The 22377-nt window shown below is 39.1% G+C and overlaps 1 long non-coding RNA gene across 1 annotated transcript; it reads right to left on the bottom strand.

Annotated features, from left to right (window-relative positions):
* Positions 1 to 525: 525 nt before the first annotated feature.
* Positions 526 to 20697, bottom strand: LOC135580426 (uncharacterized). Its single transcript, XR_010474959.1, has 3 exons — positions 20473 to 20697; positions 14850 to 15018; positions 526 to 668 (listed from the first exon to the last, which is right to left on the bottom strand). It is a non-coding gene; the product is annotated as an uncharacterized LOC135580426 (long non-coding RNA).
* Between the last annotated feature and the right edge of the window lie 1680 nt (positions 20698 to 22377).

Below are 22377 nucleotides of genomic sequence, written 5' to 3'. Positions count from 1 at the left end.
ACTTTTATCTCCATAATTATTTTTAATAAAATAGCTTTGAAATACCTGTAATTTTAGCTGTTTATTTCACAGTTTGCCTACTTTTTCTTCTGCTTTTCAACTGTTGAATTTATTCCGCCAATTATTTTTTTTTAAATAATAGGTTTCTATGCACAAATAGATTAAATAAAAGAAATTATGTGTGGGATGTGAGCTTTCATTATAGAAAATGTTTCTATCCCTCTGGCTTTAGAGATAACTTTCCAAACATAAATTGCTTCAGTAATTAGTTTTCCTGAATATATTACATAATATTGCATAAATTTCTGGGGAGTTGTATTGTCTAAAACACAGAAAACTTATACAGAGAGTCCTAGGATAAACAGAAATGTTTAGTTCAACTTAAAAACCAAACCCAGAAAACTAAAATAATCTGTTATAGTTATGAAGCTTTTTGATTGGCACATGTTTTAATGCTGTACTTGTTTTACAAGGCTCTTTAAGTAATCTTTAAATTAAAAATAATTAAGCATTACTTACATATTTCTTTATGCTGCTGTAGTTTACCTCCTCAAATAGGGTAGTTCTAATTCAATAACTAATGACTTTCCTTTACATGTCTCAGGACATAAACGCAATTTTACTTCATTTCTCCTTTTACCATTTGCAGCTCTTTGGTGGACCTGACACTAATGAAATTAACAATAAAATTCTCTACATTATACTCTGATTAATTTTCAGATGTTTAGTTATCAAATGCACATGCCATATACATGGAAACATTTTTTTTTCCTTTTATTTTGATCACTGCACCATTGGTTTTGGCAGAGTGATTTTTAAAGCCCGACCTAGAAGACATCTGGTGCCACGTGGCTGGTTGCAGCAGCGTGCGAGAGAGCAGTTGCCCATAGGGCAGTAAACAGCTCTGGAGCCCCACGTTGGAAACTCCACTCTGCCTCAATGTTGCAAAAAAGAAATCAATAAACTGAGATAGAGTTACAGATAATTTGGTGATATGAAGGAGGAGGTCACTAGATGAAGAAATTTGAGATAGGAAATGGAGTAATAGTGAGGATCCTTATTTAGCCTTTTTGAGTCAAACGATGACCCTATAAAAATTCATAGTATCTCTTCCACAGCCTTGCATGGGGCCTGGATTTCATCTTCTACAGCCATACACAGCAAATATTTTTGTCTGTGAGGATAGAAAAGAAAGAAAAAAATGCAAGAATTCCTAGCACACACAGTGAATGAGTTAACGCCATTAAATCCTTTAGAAAATAATGAAGTCCTGTATTTTTATTTTTGTAAACAGTGCAATCATTTGTTGATATGTGCAGCTAAGGCTTTTTTTTTTTCTTTTAATATTACATGATGACATCACTTAACGCTGCACTTCTCAGGGATTCTGCACAGAATCTTACTGTTTACACTAACAAAGTAATTTAAGAATGTATCTTATGTAAATCCTTGAATCTCCTAGGGTCTAGGAATGAAATGTAATGCTAATTTGATTTAGTAATTTGTTCTCTCTCCTCAGAAACACACAATTGCTGCTTTTGAAAGACTTTTTTCTTTTTCCATCACGCTAGGACTAAATTGAAAGTTGAGTCGGCAGCAAAGCCCAGGCTGGGAACGCAGCAAATCTCTGCTACTCAGCCTGTTACCAGCCAGACCATACAGTGCAGAGAGATTTATTTCTGAAAACGGAATGTTCATTATCTCTTTTTTTTTTTCTTCTTACAAAAAATGGAAACAAAATAAGCCTCCTTGAAATTCTGTACTAATGCTCTAAATGTGAAATGTGAGCTGAAAATAACATGGCTGTCCATGTGTTTAGAAGAAGGAGCGGTTGTAGCTGTGTGCGTGTCTGTTTGCAGGAGCGAAGGGGGAGGTTGTGGATGTGTGTGCGTGTGCAGTAGTGTAGAAATAGTTCATCAAATGAGTGGTTTCCTGTTCTGATCTGTAGATTTTCTTTTTTCCATGAAAGGAAATGGAAATAATTGATCTTACATCCATCAGCACATAAAAAAAAATGGTTGGCAATTTGTTTTCTGCAGGGCTACTTAAATATCTGGTGACACAGCAAGCAGAAAAGATCACCCACAAATTCTGCAGCAATCACAAAGACATGGTGGGCACACCCAGGGGACTGATACATTCCGTCATTTGCAAAGTATGACTTTTCTTTCTCTCTCCCTTTTTTTTCTCCTTTAAGGATACGCGATGTCCCTTCAGGTTCTGCAGTCTGGGTTTGATTAAATAATTATAAACTTCAAGCAGCAGATCTATCATTTACATTCCTGAACATGCCAACATGTGCCTTTTGTGGGGATGCCAACCAATACCAAAGCTTCTCTCATTATTGTCATTGAAAATACAGTGGTTCAATGTTTGTGCTATTTCCTGGATTTTGGCGATATAATGTTGCCCAGCAATTTGCTGTCAATGCCAACAACACTAAAGAACTTCATAATAAATCCTTTCTATATTTACTCAGTCCACCACTGTGTCACTGAAATTAGCATTTTACGATCTTATGCTCCAAAGCACCTATTTTCTCTCTTTTAACTCCATGCTATTATGAATCCTAACAGAAAATCCATCAAAGCATGGTTTGCTTCAGCTTTTCTGTATAATGATCGTTGTCAGTCATGTTTGTTTTCTGAAAGGATGTGGAGCTTGCAGCTCCATGGTAGATGATCCTAAAGATAAATGAAAGTAACAAACAAGACAGAGTATTTAATTTAGAGATGTTACAAAGAGATTGGTTTCAAATGTCAGATGCCACGACTTCAGGCAGGCTAAAATACAGAAGACAAAATTTATTAATAGAGAAAGATACTACAAAGTAACAGGATCACATCCAGCTCTGAGGTCCAGATGGGCCAACTCTGCTCATCTGAGTGACAGGCAGAGTAAAGAGAGAGGGTTTGACTCCACTGAATGAAAATATCATGCTAATGGAAGCAAATAATAATCAGTGCAGAGACTTTAGCAAAGGCCTGTTCTCAGGGATACTCCAGCCAAGTCGTCACAAAAACTGTGAGACAATTTGAGCGCAAATACTGTTGTATATGGGTAATCCAGCCTTTTGCTTAAAATGATGTGTAGGAGGACAAAACAGTGCTTTTTGCACTGAAATCCTCAGAGGGGCACTCCTGGGAACCCTGGGTTTGGGGTCCTGGCCAGGTGGTTGATACAGGGCCAAATTCCACTCAGTTGTGTTCTTACCAATGGATGGTAACACTGTGGGCTCTGTGCACTGGGAAAAGGAATAGGGTGGTCCACGCAGGGGAGCAGCTGGTATTAAAAATGTTGAAGGGAAAACGAGAAGCAAGGATTTTATAGGAAAAGGAAGAACATATTATATAGAGCAGAAGGAGATAGCTTTGTTTTTGCAGTGGGGGAAGTGAAAGCAATGCTTTCTAGAAAGAAGAGGATGACTGGAGAAGGCTTGTGAAGAGACACACTGTGGGACCCACAGTAGTTTTGTTTCTTACTGAAATAAATGGCAGCTGGAAATTCTTTACTAGTAATAAGAGCATCTTTCCTATCCTCTCATAACCTCTGCAAAGTTCAAAAGATTTTGCTGAATGTTCTGGCATAAAGCAAGTCCACCAAAAAAAGCTTCATCACCCAGAACAGAGTATTTTGGAAATGTGCATGTGCGTGCACATGGAATCACAAGGCTGGGGAGAAAACTGCTCTGTAATCTTAGCCCTCATGGCAAAAACAGCTCCCACAGCTCCGTGTGATGTGGCTGCACACAAGCAGAGTTACACGCTTTCGTGGACACAACCTACTGTTAGGAAAATCTCACAGAAGAAGCCATTTAACCTGTACTGTCATGCCCCATTACAGTGGTACGAATGCCATGGTTGCACCAGTGAGTGTCAAGCCCACTGTATAGGCTCACAAGAAGAGGACAAGCTTTGTAGGATCTGCTCAAGCATTTTCGTTAATCGTAAGGCATTTTGGATAATAAGGATACTTGCAAGGAAAAGAAGATACTGCATGGCAAGAAAAAAAAAAAAAGAAAAAAATACTATCTGACTATCTGATATACAAAATGAAAATAAAGGTTATTTGGCTCAGCAGCTTACAGTACCTACAGACCCCCCTTTTCTCAAGGCCAGACCCGTGGGATTTGCAGCAGGATATCAGCCACCAGAGGACACTCTTATTTCTCCAGGAAAACTGCTGTGGGCAGCACAGAAGTATGAACAGGCAACCAAGCCGAGAGGCTCATAAAGCTGAAAACCAATCTGATCTTCAGCAATTTTGTAAAAAACTTCCAAAGCATAATCTATGTTTTGCTTTTCATGAGAAGGGCTACAAAACAGGATTTTCTTATATTGGATTGTATAGCCTTGGACAAAGCCACTTATTAAGCTGTTTGCTTAAACGTGATAATGAGACAGGCACATCTGATTACATGGAGAAAATGTTCCAGCTCCTTGAATTTTTAGGGCAGTAACCCAGCTTTTTCTCTGTTTTGGAGATTTGTTGAATTCATGTAGCAGTAGTGCTTATCATAACTTTGTTTTAAGCCCCCACAGGTGATGGAATGGTGTGGACAACATTAATAAACACAGAAAACAAAAATGTCCATGTAATGCTGCTTGCACACATAGATAGCTGTGTAGATGCATATGTGGTTAGCTGTATTTCAAATGTCATACATGCAATAGTTGAAAACATGAGACCAGGTATCTAAAAGTACCCAGTTTATGCCTCTGCTGGGGCCTCTTCCCTTGGTAGAGACATTCAAACTTCCAGAAACTCTGGTGGCTTAGCATACAAAACAATAAAATGAAATAGAAAAGAATCTAAACAACAAAAACCACCCTGATTTTATGTTTCTGATTTTTCTACTCTAGATGTATTGTTCAAATTCTTTCCTGGTTTAAATCTGTTGAGTTCAGTGGGTCAGTGCTAGAATTTGCATGGAAAGGCATTTCTGTTGTCATTATAAAACACATCAATTTCTGGAATAAAGAAATCCCTTCCAACATAACACACTATTGTGGCTGTATTCTGCTTACAGAGAGATGCATCAGCTCCTTCCTGTCGGCACTGAGGACGCAGGTACAAAAAAGCGGAATATGGATTGTACATCTGGTTAGAAGTAACCCAGGTGAAGGGGCTGGCACAGCTTCCAGCTCATCAGAGCAACTCCACTGAACTGAGCGATGAGCCTACATATTTTATGAGTTTAAACAGTAAGCAGAGACTGAGCCCTAATTCTCTAGACTTGTGGTGTGACCAGAAACCACCTCTTTTTCTGCTTCTGATTTTCCTCAGTAGTAAGGAAAACTGAGCTACAAGAACAATATTTCACCAACAATTTCTTCTAAAAGTATTCTAATAAAAACATCCTGAAACTAGCATCCAGCTACTTCCTTTTAAAGATTCCTTTTTTTTTTTTTTTCTGAGTTTTAAGATGGTGGTTTAAACCAGTGGTTATAATCTCAAAGAGCACAAAACAGAGTAAAAATTGTTACTGAAAATAATAAAAAAAAAAAGTTTTGCCATCTGACTTATGATTAAATTACTAGCTCAATTAGTTACTGAAGTTATAGTAGTCCTTCCCTCAATTTGTCATTAAAAGTCAGGGAAAATATCTATTTTAGGCTTTTAAAAATCTGAATGTAAGCAACTGGAAAAAAAAAATGAGTTACTTTTCAGAGCCTCCGAGATACTGGGGAATACAGCAGATATCAACATTGTTTTAATTTATTTTGTCTGCTTCCATCTGTGCACACTGCACTGTTGGTTTGTTGTGATGCCTGATTTGTTATTTTATACCTCTGTGTATGAAGGTCACTTACTCTACTTATGTTTTCACTTATGGGACTTCATTCATTTCACAAACCACTACTTCTAGGATGATGGAAAAGTCTGTTGAAAGATATGAAATCCCTATGATACAAAGGTGGCAGTGATTATTCTCACACTGTGACCACTGGGATGAAATTTCCCTGGGCTGATTCTGGACACTGTGCTCCTGGATTGGCATTTCTGGTAGACTAGCAGTGATACAGGTTGCACCCTACAAAAAGACCTTTGTTAACAGTGTGCAAATACATTTTTAAGTCATGGAATTTCTCTTTCCATCACCTTTGATGGTACTCAAGCATTCCTATGTACTTGTATGCTAAAAAGGGAAGTAATGGCACCAATAGACGTTATTAAAAGAAACATCAAAAGGAAGCAGTAGCACCAGTAGACATTATTTTCAGTTAATTTCAGTCTTTGGGAATTGGATCTGTCTCACGCCATTCTCTGCCACATAATATCCAGATGCCATATTGTCACCATGGGCCCCTGGCTTAGTGCAGTGCAATCCTGATAGGAAGTCCACTCACATAGCTCAGTTATGCAACCCAAGGACAGCTGGGCAGAAGAGTGTTGCCTATTTCTTAACTATAATCCCTTCATGTACCTGTTTTCACTAATCTATCCATAGTGCCAATTACTATGTCCCTATTTTCCACTTATAGCACCTCCTGAATCCTTGTGTTCATGCTTCATTACTGGCATAACTTTCTAGTCTGATTCTCCAAGTCCCTTCTTCCAAATTGCTCTTTTAAAATCATAATCTCAAGACTGGCTCTAATAAGTGAATTAGGTAACTGTTACTATAAAAATGTAGTTACCCTCTTAGAACTGTTTGTATCTTACCCTAGATACTCATGAGCAGAAAATAGTGCAAGTTCTTTTCCACTTACATGCCTGTCCTTAGCCATGTTAGTCAGCTCGCATCCTGAAAGTGAAGCAGAGATGCATTAGAGGCCCTGACCTTTGCTTTTCCAGTTGTTCTCCTGAGCACTTAGTGCTCCACTGTTGCTTTTTTAAAAAGGGCTTAAAATGAATGCAAGATTTAACAGGACTTTTTTTTTTAAAAAAAAACAAAAAACAGCAAGAGTCTCTTTGACACTAGGAATTACTTCTGCCATGATCATCATTAATTTATATTGCTGCAAGCAAAAAATTACATTGTGCAAACCAACTAAAAACAAAACAAGCCCTTTCAATCCCTTAGAGTTCTTCCCACAATGTTTTCTCCAAACTCACATGCTCGTGCTTCAGGAAAGTACTGTAAAAATCTGGTTTGCTGGGTGGGTGGGGTCTTCACCGGCACTGTGCCAGGCCATGCATATGGGATTTTGCTGTGTTTGCTCTTTTTTTTTTTAATCAGGTAAAGAAAGGAAAAAGTGGAAGGCAAGACTAAATGCCATCCTACAAAATAATCAAACTCCTTTCCATCATTAACCTTAAGAAAGACAACCAGATGTAAGAAGAAGGCAGCAGTGAAATAGATCACAAAGTATCTGTGATTAAAAACATCACATGCAAGAACATATGCAGTCTAAGAGCCATTAGAGGTCTCAGTCCACTGATGGATGCAGCACACAGTATTTGGGGGCATAAGCGAAGAAAAAATACAAGTTATGTTGCAATTCACTGATTTACAGGAAAACATCTGTTTTACCACATTGCTCAATAATTACATTGATTCACCTGAAATACTAGTTTTATACCTTTATTTTTCAACTATGCCAATGAGGGCACCAGGATAGATTACAGATGTGCCACTGTATAGCCTCAACACTCTTTAAGGCACACAGGGCTGTAATAAAGTGCCAAGTGTGGCTTCCCTCACCATGTGGCTCTGGAAAATGTTTTCTTCTGAAACCACCTAATCCTATGGAAGAGTCTATTACCTGCAAGTACTCGTGGTAACTTGGCTGTTAGCACTTGCTGTACACTTTAACATGAGCTTTCTAACCTGTTTCTGCCTGATTTAAACGAATTTTCAGAGACCTACTACATAAACTATTTCAATGGACCTGGCTTATTTTAGGACTATCAGAATACAAGGCTGAAACAGTATATTAGCTCTTGAAGTCCAGTCACTTGAGACTACAGCAATAAGTGTCTTGCACACAAAAGCCTGGAGAGTATTTGTCTACAGAGTCCATCCACTGTAGACTGCAGTGGTTTCTGAACACCTGCTAGAAAACCCAAGAGGTAAAAGACCAAAATTATTATGAACTTGATTAAGATGCCAAGCAATCAATGACATCACCAAAGACCTACCTCCCCATGACAGCAGAGAGTTTGTTAAATGCATATCCAAGATCTTTTCAGAAATGGCTTGTACACCATATCACAGAAGAGATATTTTCTAAATGAAGCACAGCTCCCAAATGTACAGCCTTGCCTGCCTGTCATGGAGCGGAAAGTTTCCCCCTAACTCCAAGTGAGGAGGCTGGTTCATGCTCCAGCTGAAGGCACCAGTCACGTACTGGGGAGCCTTGTGTGCCTGAGTTGCTTGCTGGTAGTTACCAGCCTCCTCAGTACCACTGGGTACAGACAGCAAACCCCAAAACATTTGTGAGAAGCCACATAACTCATGAAGACCCCTGTAGGTGACTAGCATAAGCATCATTTTCCCACAACCTCAGAGGCAAGCAGAGTGCAACGCAAGCACATGCCATCAAGAAGGATCCAACACCTGACCCTGCACCAGCCCGGCTGGTGAGGAGGAGGCACTGCTCTCCGACAAGCAGGCATGTAGGAAGGCAAGGCTGAAATATGATGTGTTCCAGTAATTTGGGATGACAGGGGAGACATTGCAGGTTATTACATCTAGCACACATTGGAACTTTGTTTTGTCTAACTTGTGCAATATTCTGGGGCTCAGTGCTCTCACCCCAAACTCTAGAAGGAAGCACGGGGGGAGAATAAAAAGGTATCAAGAAAGAACAAAACTATTACTATACTCACACTGGCCCAACATAGAGACTAGGCCACATTTGGGACTAATTTAGAAAACTATTTGGCAGCATCTGTGGAAAAATGGAAGATCAAATGACACCTTTCTCTAAACAATTTCTACAAGTTCAATATGAAGCACCCCAATCAGCTACAATGATAACCCTTCTACTGTTGATCCCTTATTGTCTCTGTTTGTGCATGTGGTGGTATACATCCATATCTAATTTTGGCCAGTTGGTAGGGCCTCAATAATTTCAATATAAAAATCCTGGCTGGAAAATGTGAGCCTATAGAAATAGGTGGGACATTTTAGGTATTTCTGGAGGCCCACTAGTGCTAGTCAATGGCACCGCTGTCTCACCATAAGCACCTGAAAAATAATTGGGTTAGAAAAAGGATATCAGACTTAACACCCGAGTTAGACATGAAGCACCGCTAAGCTCTTTGGTAGGACTGAGCAGGATATCAGTGGAAGAAAGACTGTTCCTTGAGATACTATTCCTCAAATACCATTCATTTACTCCTGTTGTGGTGACTTCGAGTGAATATTCTGAGACAATTGTTCTGATATTGAAAGAATACAGGACAGAGAGGTATTGCTGTCCCAGTACAGGACAGGGCTTTAGCCCATGTGTTTTTATTAGAGTTGAGAAATTTCTTAAAAACAGCCCTGTAACATGCGTGTCCCCCTGGTGAGTGTATGCATGCTCTCACAGCTCTAATAAAAACATACGATGAAGGTAAATTAGGGCAGATGACTGCTTCTGTCAACACTGAGCAAACAGCATCTTTAAGGTTTATGTGTGACTTAGAATTCAAGAATGCAGACTTTGTGTTTCATTGATGGGCTTGTTAAATAACATACTTTGATAGTTCCAGAGGAAAATGAAATTATAGAGAAATGTGAAGAGATTAAAGCAAAGAAAGAACCTTGACATCAGACGGGAGCTTGTTTGATTAGGTCACCCTATAGACTAGAAATAATTAAAAATAAAGAAGACAGATGGAGGATGTCAGGTGCTTAAAACAACATCTCGAGTTTACCAGTGCTTGTGGTTGTGCGAGCCAAGACTTCAGGCTTCACAGATGTCGAGCATGTCTTTTGGCTGAGGATCTCAGGAGGATGAGGAGAGGCATCAGAATTTAGCATGAGCAAAATAGCGATTGTGCAAGTCTGACAGCAAAGAACATTTGCTGCTATGAACAAGCAGAGTAGGAGTTTCCCATCACTGTTCTGGAGCAGGCAGACAAGCTTGCCCTCTAGTCTCATTGCCTGTCTTTTGCTCCTCACCTGCTGCTGATTGCTCAGTCTGCCTTTGAATTAATGAAGTGGCTGTTTGCCTTAAGGAGCAACTTGTTCTAGTCCCAGGGGAATGGCTCCCGCCTGCTTGGTGGCTGCGGCAGCAATGCCAGCAGCCTGGCAGGTGGTGGCAGATCAAAAAGAAATACTCCCACAGAGCTTCTGGGGATTTCCTCACTAATATCCTGATACATACATTAGTTGGCTGACTGACACTGCCTAAATATTTGCCCTTTACTGCTATGTTTGGCCATGGTTTTATAGCAACTTTGGTGGTTTGCAACTTAGCCCACTTTATGCGTGAGTCCTTTGACTTTTGCTTGTTGCCCAACTGCTGATCACCACTACAGGATTAGAACGGTTGACATCAGGCTATTTTTGTCTTTTGCAGTGAGTTTTGTCTTTTTCAGTGAGAAATGAATGAGTTTTCACCTCTCACCTAAGTGCTGCAGACAATAATGGTACATTAATGGACTTTGACAGAAACTAAGGAAGTCTATTCTCATATAGTTACCTTGCACAACACTACATACATAGTCCAGAAGCAGGAAAGAATTCTCAGTGTCTGGACATGCCTCCAGAAGGTATCTGCATGTTTTCTACATTCCCATTGAACGAGGAAGCCTGGAAGTGGCACAGATATGCTACTGTTTCCCAGCCAGCACCAGGTTCGCCTGCAGCCAGAGCTGAGGGTTGCTCCAAAAAAACCAAGACAGCCCAAGACTGTTAGGGGGAACCAAACCAGAAATATCTTTCTTATTACTGTAGACACTTGGAAACTTGATGGTTGACCAGGAGAGAAAAACAGGTAGCACGACTGTTCAGGTGAAATACACATCATTTAAGTATCTTTCCCAATCTCACATTATTTAGAACAGATACCACTTGTCCTACTATGTAAAATGAAATAGGTACTTTCCATTTTCTTAAAGTCAAATCAATAGGACCAGGCACGGTATTTAACTGCAGTGATAAATACATATGGTTTAGGAATTCAATTATACTTAAGTTCTTCTCTAATAAAGATGGAACAGCTGGCTGCCAGATCCTCGGAGTGCTTCAACTTTGTCAGGAGCATCCAGCATATTTTAAAACCATCTCTTGACCCTACAGAGGAGGTCAATGTTTCTCCTGGCAGCCTGTTAGTTATTTTTTAAGTGTCTTGATTTTTTTCTGTGGCGTAATGCAATTTTACTCATTATCACTACAGATGTCAGACCAAGACTAGCAAGATTACAGCAGTAGCTGGAGCATATGGTTGAGTCATATGAATAATAATCATAAATCCTTTTTGACATTGGTCCATTATTACATCCTGATCATGTCCCCTTGGAATCTCTTGTTTGGTGTAATGTTTAAGTCATTATAAGGTATCTCTGGAGGTCTAGATTTATAGAGATCTCTATTGGAGAAACACAGTATTAGCAGTATGTTTATACAAACATAAAACACATGAATATTATATACCGATATATCTACATGAATTGTTTATGGAGACATATGGGAGAAGCAATTAATGATTGACAATCACTAAAAGAAATGTTTCTGATGACATCTTAAAAACACAGTGCAAGTCAGGATAACAGTGACATTGCCTGAACTGACGTTAAAAACATAAAAAAGTATATTCAGATAAAGAAAATTTAAAAAGAGAGTCTTGAGAGAGTTTTTATAGCTTTAAATGGCAACAGTTTTCTAGCTTTCACCTTTTACTTTGGGAGAAAGAAGGGTGGAACAAGCTGTGAAGGTAGCAATAGGAGAAGGGTTCTTCACATCTCACTCAAAAATGTTTGCTCTTTTCAAAAGGATTTTACAATTAGAGGCCACCAATTACTTGGCCATCTGCAGCAGGCAGTAGTGATTGGATCACAAAATCCTTGATATGAGAAGTCCAAATTATGGGGGAGTTTTGATCCAGATTTGAATACTGAAGTATCTATAGTGACCTGAAAAATATGCTATATCAAAACCCTCAGGCTTTTAAAAAATCCTGAAGTTAAGTATCATAATTACAAAACTCAAGTCACAGTAACGTGACAAATACTGAGAAACTTCCCTAGGGATGAATTTTTGTGGTAGGAACCACTGCCACAGCTACAGTGAAAAGAGGCTCATTTAAGATTAGTGTTAGAGCAGCCTCCAGCAACCCCCGTCTGATGTAAAAAGGATACCCTAAAACTGAGCCTTTTAAGAAAGGAAGAGTCTCCTCTGAGATATCGTGTCATGGGCTGTCCAAATCTTTACACGCTAAACCTGTAATAGCATCATTGGCTAGCACTGTTGACTAAAATGTGTTGAAAATTACTTTGTTTTTGGTAAATGACATTTCCTCAGTCACGGCAGGTTTCTTTTTACCAATGCCCACCACTCTGCTGTTCCCTCTGTATTTGAAAAGCCATGGCAGCTGCAGAGCTGGTCTCACCCGATGTCTGGGGTGATTCCCAGCCATACTAGCCAGCACTTGGATGTGCACTCAATTTGTTTTCTCTCCCATTGTCTCCTTTTCTGCTCCTCTCTTCTGCTGCTGTTCTGTTTTTAAAGAAGGGAAATGTGTACAGGAAATTTGTAGTGTTCAAAAATTATTCAGCCTTATTTTGCAGTGACTCTCCCTTTTTTTCACTTAACCCACCGTGCTAAGCATACCAGCAGGCAGCTGCAGCATTCATTTATTTTCAGCTGTACCTCAAGTGCCTGTTACACCAAATTTTGATGCAGACCTGTAGTTTTCTCCACAAGACTAAAACCCAGCTGGCTCCCTGCCCAGGTGTGTGCTGCCTGCACTCAGCACCCACCTGCATCTGTCCTGCACAGCCCCAGGGGAAGGACTACTCAGACAGGTTTGGTCCCTCCTGCAGAGGAAGCCTGGTGGGATGGTGGCCTGAGCAGTGGGAGAGGTAGCCTACATCTCAATTCAAAAGAGTTTTATTTGGAAAGGACCCCTTTTTTTGTTCCAAGTACAAATGCAATAAACAGAATAAAATGAATCTAAACACTACAATGTAATAAAAGTCGATCTCCAGGCCTGACCAGCTGTCCTGACCTTAACTGGAAGATAAACCAACTTGGTACAGCTGTGATCATTAAACACGCCAAGGCAAAGACCTGAGTGCTTGAAATGATACAACATATTTGTGTTGAAAAAAACAGCCCTGCTCTTGGATTAAGTGCAACAGTGTTGTGGTTTTTTTCCTTTTCCGTGTTGTGGTTTTTTTTTTTTTTTAATCTTTCTTTCTTTTTAATAGAATACTTCTTATTTTTGGGAACTGATTCCCAACAGCCAGCATGCTCTATTTTTGTTTCTTGCAAATAAGTGAAATATTTTGGTATTTTCCAATTAATAGGGCTTTTGAAACTGTTTCCTATTTGAAGAAATGAAGCAGATTGTGCTATACAGAAGTTATCCAAGAGGATACTTTAGACAGATGCACCAGAGATGACATCTTTCTTGTCATCAGCAAAAATGATACAGAGCATATTGCTAAGTTATTCAGCAATTTCCAAAGAACCCTCTTTAATGCACAATAAGAAACAGATCTTGCTTGTCTTTTCATGGATGTCAGACTTAAACAAAAACACAGAATGCACTTGCAACCATTGGTGTGAAAGGGTACTTTCAAGTACAGGCCTATTAACTGAAACATTCTGCTATAAGATATCAAAAGACTGCCTATTTGCCACAAACTGCACAAAGTTATACTCATTTTTCTTAGTGGCAGTAAGTGGTTTTAATGTAAGTAATGGAATTTAAAACCAGAAAGTCCTTATTACAATTCAGAGTGCCCTTTGTCCTTCGATAATGAACACCACATTAGTGTCTTGAAGAAAAACCAAAACCTTAAAACAGGATATGTTGTTTCAGCATTTTGAACTAAGTGACCAAAATTTTACTGCTCGTTGTTGATTGCATTTAGTTGCATATAGACAAAAATCTAAATACAAGCTCCAAACTCTCAGTCATGCCAAATATTAGGAAAAAAAGGAAAAAAAAATGGACTAACATATTATAAATCAGAAAAATATGCCAGAAAGGGACAACCTTTGCCAAAAAGAGCCATGTGATATTTGGTGAAAAACAATAGTATTTGCTGTACTAGAAAAAGACAATGGGGAAAGGAAGTGAGGAAAAGGCAAGGCCAAGCAAAGAAGGGGCTTGCATTGCATGAAACGCATCCCAAGAGGCTGCTGGAACCAAATGTGTTGCAATTTTAAATATTCTTACCATAAAACTCACTTGTATAAAAAATAAAAGTAAAATGTCAAACTTAAAAAATATTTCAGCTGTAGATGCAGAACAGGGAAATTCCATTTTTGGCATGGGTAAAATTGATTATCATACTTAAATACAACAGTATTTATTTCTATAGTGTGTATAGTGTTTAAAAAAGGCTTATGAAATTCTAGTCAAATATTTCGTTGCTGTAACTTGCTTGATAAAATCTCAGAAAGAAAAAAATATTCTAGAATAAACAAATTTTCACTAAGATTTTTTTCTTAACCTCAGAATATTTTGAAATTTCATGTATAATCTCAGTTTTTCAGGCAGAGATTTGAATAATGCTCTTTTCTTAATTTTGAGTTTCTGGCAAGTGAGCAGAAGTATGCAGTGTACAAGGTCCTGATGCCTAACAACACAAAGTAATCACAATCGCTGGCTGCTCCTTAGCACGGATTAAAATACATTATACAAGGAAGACATGAACCTGAATTCCACTAGTCCTTTTAGCAGTCTTAGGACTACTTTAAGGGGTCCGCAAAAGATGAGAAATTGGAGCAAACTCATTACCTGCTGCTGCATTTACTGCTCTTTAACTTATCCAGCACAGCTCTGTTGAGTTTAGGACCCTCGTTAACCTCTCAGCATCGCTCTGCTCTGGACCATGCAGACACACCAGTCACTGTGAAGCTTCTCCTGCTGATGTAAAGTGCTCTCAGGGGTAGTTAAGGTATAACCACTGTGAATGGAAGGAAGATAAGAAGTTTTTAATCAAATGAGCACTTTTTTTTCCTTAATTTTAAATGAGCAGACCATACTGATCAGATTACTATTACTACTGTTGTTGACATATCACAAACTAGGAATAAAACTGGCTTATAACAGCAAATATGTTGCAAAATTATAAACATGCCCAAAGATTGAGAACATGTTTCATAATTCTGGAATAAAAATGCTGGGGAAAACTCTTTTATTTCCAGAATTTTGGTTGTATATAACACTTCAAATTTTGATTGTATATAAAATTTCAAAAATTGTGTGTTTTTCTTTCAGGTCAGAATGGGTTAACCTTTGTTAAGAATTTGGCATTTTGAATATTAAACATTTCTTTAAAAAAACTGGAAACTGTGAGTACTGGTTAACTTAAGAAATGGAAAATGTGAACCGTTACCCACTGAAACTAGTTTCAGATGAAAAGTCTGAGGCAGGATTATTCTTGAAAGTATATTCTCCTTTGTTTTGTCTACTTCACTCATAAATCAGTCAAGCAAAAACCTACTCAGCCCATCTATTTCCAGATCATTGCAGTGTTGCATCATCTCACCAAATTGGAAAACTTCCCCTCACTTTATTTCTTACCACTCTCCTGATTGAATTAATCACCAAAACATCCATCTCCCAAAAAGCTGTTTACCAAAGGCTGCCAGAGGTGCATGGAGGGATGGGGATGAAGCTGGAATGCCACTGCAGCACACAAAACCTCCTCACAGGGAGTGTTGCCATAGTCTTTGCCACTGTTTTCTAAAGGACTAAAGCTACTAAGGAGAAACAAAGTGATTTGGGGAACGAAATTCCAACTATTAATAGCTGTGATGAAATCTCATTTGAATGGTCCCCAGATCATATTTAAGTTTCCCCGAAGCAATACCCTGCTGTGGAGGATGACAGAGTTACAGGGAATAAATGTCACAGTTCCCTCAGGTTATCTCTGTGACATAACCCTGCTTGACTGCCAGGAGTTAAATCAAAGGAGGCTGCTGAAGCAGAGATCAAATGAACACACTCACACACACCCAGCACACCACAGCACAGATGCTGCTACAGTTTGAGGACACTCTCTAAGTCACATTAACCAGTTGCTACCATGGTTGTCAGAAGAAATAGTGACTGCAGGTGAACCTTTTGCACAAATATGAATAGCAAATTATGGGTGACAATCTGGCAAAAATGGGCATAAGAATAAGGAGCAACAAGCCAAGTTATTGCATCAACTGTAACATCAGCAGTGAGAAGCGAACTGGATGCAGCTTCCTATGAAATGCCCAAAGCTGTTATATGTTTAATAAAATGATATTTACTGGAAGATTACATTCTTCTACCACCATCTGGATTAATGAAAATAATGTGTGTTTGAAGATTTACAATTAAGTGATAAAACAATGTTTTTCTATGAATTAAACCTTATCTTTGATTCTCCTAGCAAGATGATGCCATCTTACCATGGCAAGATTTTCAAGTGATCATATAATTTTCATTATTATTCATATGGACAATGTGTACAAGATCTCTGAGAAGAGTATAGTATGTATAAGCAATGGGCAGTACTATTACCTGTAGGAACTAATATATTTTTAATAGCAGTTGAAATATTTATTGCTAATCAGCTATATATGACTTTATACTAACTTGAAAGACAAGCCAACTTTGTACAGACACCACTAAAGGTACGAGACAGCTTTCTTGTCATCAGCAAAATGATATAAAGCGAACTATTGAATAATTCAACTAGAAATGCTCAGAGATCACCTTTACAAAATATGAAACAGAACCCTGAGTCTTTCTTTGATGTTAAGATTTTACAGAGCAACAATAATGCACTCCGGATGAAGAAGGACATCGCTTTGATAAAATATATGATATTCAGTCCTACATACCTTTTTGGCCATGTAACACTGCATTCTCTTTACAAGGCTATTTTTTTTTAGTACTATAGACACTTCAGAAGAGTAAAAATGTGATGTGTAATAAAGTTGTGACACACAGCAGAGTAGTAAAAGACTAGTCTATATTTCCTGGCCCCAGGCAACTGACAGGGTTAAAAAGGTTAATACCCTGACACAGGACACCAGCGGCTACTGTTATATGGGAAAATCTTTTATTTTTTATGTTACTTGTCATAAGAAAAGGCAAAGGATATCTCAAAGTTCTTTACAACAAGCCAAGCATTATCAAATAAACAAATCAAAAAAGACCCAGATCTAACGGAATTATTTATTTCTCTATGTAGTTTAGAGCTCACTGGTCATTGAAAACAATGTTCTAAAACTACTGTAAGCTATTCTTGTACATGATACTTGATGGTAACATGTTAGACTTCAGACTTTCTTTTTATGGAGTTTTAGATAGCAGATTTGTTTTCATGCACATACTGAGGAACGATGGTTTGCATATTCATTTTTTACCTTTTAATTAAGAAAAAGTTGAAGAAATTTGAAAAAAAATTTGAAGAAGTTCAGATTTAAATGAATTATAAATAATAAAAATAAAAAATTATATTTATGGTCCTAATTTCCATTTAATTCCATGGGATTTAGATGCATGAATAATGTCAAAAATCTTGAAGGGACTTACATGTCCTTAAGCATAAAAACTCCAAATTATTTACACAGAAAGTAGCTTTTTTCTTTTTTTAACATTATGTAATATTAACTTTACATAAAGTTTGAAAGATGCTAGTTACTAAGATTTGCCATTTGTATGGAATATTCAGTAAAATTTTCACTGGAGGTTATGAGCGTTTGGCTCCAGAGACATAGCATTTACAAGGATTCCTTTTCTAAGAGAAATTCCAGCCATTGGTCTGGTAATGATATAGCCTTTATCTCAAAAAACAGACTAAGAATATTTATGTTTGAGGAAAAGACCTTCCTGTGTAAAGGAACATTCAGTTTTTCTGTATTCACATTTATAGGATCTCTTGAAAGATACTCTGGAATGTATTATTGGAGATGGAAATAGAGCCATCAGAGCTGAGCCTGCTTAACCCTCCTCAGTGCAGAAACATCATTTAGAATTAAATCCATCCACAGAATCCTAGAAAGGGCTTTTTGGTGTTTTTATTTTTTTATCAGTCTTAAGGCATCTGCATTATCTGAATAAAAATCTTTATATTTGGACAGTATTTTATAGAAGGTATTTTTAACTTCTAATTCAGGTTTCTATTTACAAGGGAAAATCTTTTGTCAAATATGTTAAGATTATATGAACTTCTAATGCATGTTCTTGCACATATTTTATATGTAAGTGCAAGCATTCATGTTATGACTGAGATCACTGGTATGTGACTAACAACAGGTTGTGCCATATACAATAAGGCATAAAGCCTTCCAAAATGCTGTACCGTGATCTATACATCAGCTGAATGTGATCATCTAATCCTGCTGTGGCTCTATCACCCTCACCAAAGAGACATGCGTGACAATCAGGATAATCACCTCTCCGGTAATTTACTATTAATGAGCTACATTGTTTCTTTCTCCAATAATAAAGCAATAATTGTTAATAATTATTTTATCCTTAATTCAATTTCCATAAAGGGTTGGAAGAAAATCTCCAAAGAGTAAAATCACAAAGAATCCAACCCAAAATCGCTCAGAATTGCAAAGAAAGAATTGCAAAAATGGCAAAGTATTGCATTGCAGAGAAGGTGTCCCTGCCTGGAGCCAGGGCTAACTTGACCCGGATATACCAATATTAGGGTTAAACTCAAAAGCCAATTGAGAAGTGGGGGCAACACGGGGCACCCCGAGCTGCTCGCAAGAGCAGGCTGCGCTCCGCACGGGCGGTCCGCCCCCGGGTGGGACTCGGTCACACAGAGGCAGCGCCGGGACCCGTCGGACAGCCCGGGTGCCGCAGCACGGCGCAGCAGCGGGTCCCGCGCACCCAGCCCGCCCCCGGGAGGGAGTTCGGGGGTGCGGGGGCGGGAGCCGAGGCGGGAGGCGGGTGGGACTCCAGCGCCAAGCGCGTCCCTCCCGCTGCGAGGACGCGGGGCTGAGCTGACCCCGCAGCCCGGCCCGGGGGGGCAGAAGGGCCCTGTTTGCACAATATCTCGGTTAAGAAATCTGCCAGATTCAAGTGCTCAGCGTCCATGGCAAAGATAATCCTTAGACCAAATAAGCGACCATGGCTAATTGAGATTTGACAATGCAGCATTATTCACTTGAAGTATAAACACCGTATATTTATTCTGATTTGTACCTTTAGCATAGTTCAAGATATTGAGATCCTGGGAGTAGCTTCTGTGTGACTGAACTAACTATAGTTAGCTTGTCCTTGTTAATGATGCATAAACCAACCTGAAAAAAATGAAGAACTGCTTAAATCTTAAACTGACACTCCAGCCAAGCCAAATATTTTCAAGTATATGTAGCTACATCGCTGCTCTGAACTTTTTTTTTTTTCTTTTTTTTGTCTATGCTGCATCTTTCTGCAGTCCTAGAACTAAGGCCAGTTTATGAGTCAAGGTAACTGTTGCAGGTGAGGTACGAAGACATCTGTTCTGCTCTCTGCCATACACTTTGTTTCTTTGTTTGCTGCTGTTAATGTTTGGTTCTTTACCAGTCTAATTTTGACAGTGTAAATCTGAGGTTGGATGGTTTTAGTATGGAAAAGTTTGGAGACATATATATATATATATATATATATATATATATATAAAGTTCACTTTGGTGATAGTCTTCCAGGAAAAATGTATTTCAAATAACAGACTATTTTTTCTAAAATCTAGTTGTGTCTGTTTTTATAATCAGCAAGGAATATAACACATCTAATACACATTTTCTTAAATAAAAGCAGCAATAAATGCTAACAAAAACTAGATCTAGCAACAATTACTCAAAGTTTCCTCCAGTACCATAAATTTATGGGGATTTTATTTCCCAGGTCTGCCAATACTTCTTTTGCATCTCTTGGACCTGAGAGACCATAATTTGTAAATATGTTGTGGATGTGAAATGAAATGGTGCTTCTGCAGCCTTGTAAGCACTGACCTGATTTATGGGGAGAGGACAACAATGCTCTCTCCCCAAAACAGATTTTGGATGCTCTAGCCACTGATTTTCGATCAGTCTCTTTAAATCTGAATGATCAAAATAGAAAACTAGAAAAAAGGCGAGTGGGATACTCCAGGCCTGGTGGAAATGGCAAAACTTCTGCTTTAGTAGAACAGAAGATCTTAAAGTAGAAAACTGTAAAAAGGGTTAAAAAGCCAGATGCCCCATGCTTGCTGGAGTTTGGCACAGCAAAGGCAGGAATGGTAGACAGAGCTCCTTTTAAAATTACTTTTCATTTGATAACAGTTTAAAATAATCCTTGTAAATTTTATGCAGGTGAAAATCCCCAGCTCATTGCCAATGCTTCTGGAATCAGTCACTGTCACAGCAAATTAGGAAGGGAAGGTGAAATGGTGACTTACCCCAGGGGCACGGTGCACGCGACCCCACACAGCATGCGGGAGCAGGACCGACGCGAAGAGCTCCAGAGTTTGGAGACTAAGGAGCTGATTCCAGAAACCGATTTTTTACGATGTCGAAGTGACCCTGTGTGTATGTATTTAACAGTCAGGGAAGCCAAAGCAAGCAAATTGAAGAGTTAATGTGAAGCCAGACATAAAGCAAGCAGCAATGTACCATTACAGTTATTCAGGCTCCCTGCAGATTATTGCCACGCAGAGAAACTATGTCTTGTGGTTTCCTGACGAGTTTTTTAGTGCATGATCAGGCTCCAAATGACTCCAGCCATCATGATGCCAAAAGCAAACCCTCTAGAATACACGGCAACCTCCAAAAGGCTGTTAGTGCCTAAGGAACCTACCAGCCTTGCACAAACAGACTAACGCACCCTGGAAAACAACAGCCCTTAAACAATCTGCAGATTCAGATGATCCTTTGGGTTTCCATCACAGACTATCCCTTCCCAGGTTTCCTCAGCTTGAAAGTCCTGAGCATCTGTACAGGATGGTGTGGGCCCAGCTCATCCCGATTGCTATAAAGGAGGAAGATTGCACAGGGTGACAAGTGCTTTTTCTCTTCTTTCTCCCAGTATTTCTGTCATCTTTAGCAACACTTCACACTGTTATATAACAGAGTAGGAAAGAATATTTTAATGATCTTTTTATCCCATCAGGAAGGTTTTATTCTGATCCTCCTTGTTTTATAGACTAGTTACAATAAAGCACAGTGAAGGAAGATCTAATGGCAATACAATGTAGGAGGAGCCCTTGCCTTTCTAGCAGGTAGGAATGAGGTAGGGCTGCTGGCAGGTGTGGCTGCTCCCCCTCCTTGCAAATACTCACTCAGAAGCACGCAAGGAAAGCCCTTGCCAGCCGCCCAGCAACAGCATTTGTGGGCTGCAGATCAGACTGTTCCCATGAAGGTAAACACGGAGATTTCTCCACCAGAAGGTGATGTTGCAACTGCTCCCTGGCATACCCACTGACACTTCAGCGTCTGGCCATCACGTCTGCATTCATGTTGCTGGGCTGAGGTCTTCTGAGAAAAGGGGACTGTGCACCTGTCCATCCCCTTGGAACCCTGAATCACTAAAAACACATTGATTCCCCTGACCTGACAATAATTAAGTAGATGGCTACAGGTGGCTTATGTTACTTGATAATTAGTTTCACTAGAACTGAATTGAATGGATTTGACTTTTTTTTGTTTTTCTTTTCCTCCTCCTTTTTGTTAAAGATGTTCTCCTCAGGGGACATTGTGATTACACCTGCACTAGGGGGACAGGAGAATCTGGGGCAGGAAAAACAGAGAATGACAAAGAGGCCAGGACATTCTTGGCTCTTTCTGGCAGTCATACTGCTCCATCACCTCAAGAGGTTCCCCTGCAGAAGGTCCTTGGTAGAGATTATGCACTCTGGGGATATATAGTTCTTTAAAGCAAAATTGTGGTATTTATCCATGTCCCAATATTGAGATCGTTGTGCAAATATGCTCATTGCATTAAAAAAAAAAAAAAAAAAAAAAAGCATTTGGTTTCTTTCACAGCCTCTGCAAGGCTCCATTCTCAACCCGCAGGATGCTAAAGGTACACTACTGTATGGATCTGTAGTAAAAGTGCAAATTACCCCTGAAAGTGGTAGATACTTCAGTGCTCAGAACCACAACTTCAGGCAAGGCCATGCTGCCTGGGACCAGAGTGGGAACCGGGACAGTGCTAGTCTTGCCATGGCACAAAATGAGAAAGAAGAATGAGGAAAGAAAGATTCCACAAACATATACCCTCTAATATTCTGGGCCTGTTAGATGAAATCCTGCAGAAAAATGAAGAAATCATTATACTGTTATGAAACAGTTCTGGAATTGGTATG

The sequence above is a fragment of the Columba livia genome, chromosome 10 (assembly GCF_036013475.1).
Source record: "Columba livia isolate bColLiv1 breed racing homer chromosome 10, bColLiv1.pat.W.v2, whole genome shotgun sequence".
Taxonomy (NCBI): Eukaryota; Metazoa; Chordata; class Aves; order Columbiformes; family Columbidae; genus Columba; species Columba livia.
Note: the sequence above shows the minus strand (reverse complement) of the source record. Positions and strands in the feature narration are given on the sequence as shown.